The sequence below is a fragment of the Moschus berezovskii genome, chromosome 1 (assembly GCF_049115385.1).
Source record: "Moschus berezovskii isolate FMDL1 chromosome 1, NW_MosBer_1.0, whole genome shotgun sequence".
Classification (NCBI taxonomy): domain Eukaryota; kingdom Metazoa; phylum Chordata; class Mammalia; order Artiodactyla; family Moschidae; genus Moschus; species Moschus berezovskii.
The window spans coordinates 1,689,872-1,692,761 of NC_142460.1; the positions used below are offsets into that span (position 1 = coordinate 1,689,872).

The 2,890-nt window shown below is 47.5% G+C and overlaps 1 pseudogene; it reads right to left on the reverse strand.

Annotated features, from left to right (window-relative positions):
- Nucleotides 1-361: 361 nt before the first annotated feature.
- Nucleotides 362-2,539, reverse strand: LOC129552221 (E3 ubiquitin-protein ligase RING2 pseudogene; annotated as a pseudogene).
- Nucleotides 2,540-2,890: the final 351 nt, after the last annotated feature.

Sequence of the window (2,890 nt, forward strand, 5' to 3'; positions counted from 1 at the left end):
AACAATATACAAAGGTTTACACTAAAAAGGTTTTTTGCAAAGAGCTCAACTGTATTCTTTGTTCTTATCTTTTCTACCTTCTTTTTCCTGTTTTACAGATGCAGTACATCCTCAAACTTCTCTGTGAATACTGCTTCGACTTTTATTTAAAGCCACCTTTAGTTCCCTGCATTACCTCCGCTTGTTCCATTTATCTTGGGATTTCTCCCAATGTTCCAGCCTTTCCTCCTGCGTCTAATGCTCCCTTTGTTTCCTGTTCATTTTTTTTCTCCCCATCCATAAAAGTAATGACGGTACATCTTTAATATTAAAGAAATAGGCTATAAAAAAGTTCATTCTCAGAAGTGGTTTTTGTAAAACCTCATTCGTGCTCCTTTGTGGATGCATAATGAAGTTCCATGGGCTTGTTCACCTTCCAGTATTTCTCACTGACCAATTCCGAAGAGAAAGAGCCATTTAACACATTGCCCTGGCCCCTGGCTGTGGCTAGGTAAATGGCATACTGCTTCTTACTGGCTGTATCAAGGTTTGCGTGGTTTGATTCTCCTTTGCTTCAAAGTTCTTCTAAAGCCAACCTCACAGCCAGATGCTTGCAGAAGTGGTCAACAGTGGTATTACCTGAACTCTTCATGTATCTTGTCTGTGCACGGTCATCTTTTTCCATACACGTGGGATGAAGCCTCAGTACTAATTCAGTTTCACTAGCATGGTCCATTACAGGGTCAGATGCCACTTTTGAGTTGCTGTTATCAAGTTCAAGCCCAGAATCATCACATGTTTTGGTCTGTTTGTTACTAGGTCCTGCTTCCAATTGCTGTACATGGATGTTTCACTGCAGCGAGAGCTGGCTCCTCTGACTTCTGCTCCACTGTAACTTTCGATGTTTCTTATCTCACTGTAGTCTGTTCACCGCCTGTATCTTCAGTCCTTCCTTAACACTGTGACCGAGTGCTTGCTGAGGGTTACGCTCGTGGATTCTAGCTAATGCTTTTTCTCAATGAGCTTCACACTCACCACGACTCAGTTACATTTTGCTGATGAGTGCATCGAAGTTGAGGTCGGATCTTAGTGATCTTCTGGAAACTAGCTTTTCCCGACAGGTTATTGCTGTTCAGTCGCTCAGTCGTGTCCGATTCTCTGCGACCCCGTGGACTTGTGCACGCCAGGCCTCCCTGTCCATCACCAACTCATGTCCACTGAGTCAGTGATGCCATCCAACCATCTCATCCTCTGTTGTCCCCTTCTCCTCCTGCCTTCAATTTTTCCCAGCATCAGGGTCTTTTCTAATGAGTCGGTCCTTCGCATCAGCTGTCCAAAGTATTGGAGCTTTAGCTTCAGCATCAGTCTTCCAATGAATATTCAGGATTGATTTCCTCTAGGATTGACTGGTTGATCTCTTTGCAGTCCAAGGGACTCTGAAGAGTGTTCTCCTACAACACAATTCAAAAAAATAAATTCTTTGGTGCTCAGCCTACTTTCTGACAGATAGGGTATTCTCTATTGCCACCTCTGAGGGCTGTGACAATGCAGTCTGCAAAAAAATGATATAAACACTCTTTTGTAGGTGTGGTGTTCTTCAACATATCCAAACAAACGGCACATCAATTCACTGTGTAGACTTGAGGTGAAACCACAATTTCTAAACCATCTGTTATTGCCTCCTGAGGTATTCATTCTAATTCATATAAACTGTGTTCCCATGTTTTGCTTAATGGCTGAGTTCCGTTTGTCTGCACAGCCTGAGACGTTGCGGCTCCTGCCCCAGCCTGGGGCCCCCCTGGCGGCAGCTGGAGCAAAACTCAGGTACAAGCCTCTGAGGCTGCCAGTGCCAACACACACTAAGGCGAGCCTCAGCTTCTGCAACAAAACTCTCCCGTTCATCTTTTGAAATCAGGCAACAAAGACTCACTGGGAGCTGAGTGCATAAGCAGACTCGTCCACGCGCAGATGTTGCTTAAACGGGATGGGAGAGGAGCTGGTTATGAATCTTTGGAGGGGAGTGGGGGTGGCGGAGAAGGGGCCAAACACCAAACTGCAGAAGGCTTGACTCTGAGGCAGTAACACCCAACTAGCTGTCCTCATTCTGTCTAGATACTTTGCTCAATTTCTGTAAAGAAGAAACCTTTTGCTTTTAGACTGGCAACTAAACATTGGGCTTCTAGATCCTCTCCACAAAGGAGTCTGGGGTCAACGCTTCACCGTATGGAGCTTCAGTGGTGAGGCCTGCAAAGGAGGGACATTGCTAAGAGAGACAGCAATGAGTGAAGACCAGCTCGGAGCAGGGAGCAGACCCCTCCCCTGTGCATAACGTCTACACCTGCAGGCAGAAGGGAATGCAGCTGGCGCTCCCCAGGGTCAGCCCTCAGCCAGGGGGTCGGAGTCCTCAGAGCAAAGACCTAACCTCCTGCCCTTCATCCTCGGAGGGCCCGTGCTCAGAGCACTGGGCAGGACTGAGCCCCGACACCCTGATGAGCTCCTGCAAGTGGCCTTTCGTCACCTGCCCTCTCACACTCCCTGGGCCACCTCCCGGGGGTCCCATCAAGTGACCCACCTGCACCCACATCTGCCTCCAGCTCTGATTTCGGGGAACCCCCAGCTAAGACACATCTCATAAAATAGTTGACTGGCCTGGATGGGAAAGGAACTGGGGGGAGAACAGATACATGCATATGTTGGTCTGAGTCCCTTTGCTGTTCATCTGAAACTATCACAGCACGGTTAATTGGATATATGCCAAAAGAAAACAAAAAGTAAAAAAGAAGTTGACAGGCATGGAAGCTCCCATGCCTGCAGCGACAGTGGCAGCCTCGGGAGCTCACGAGGTATCAACTTCACTGCCCACTTTTCCATCTGTTCCTTCTGTTCCTTGTGAATCCTGTGTCCTGGGCAC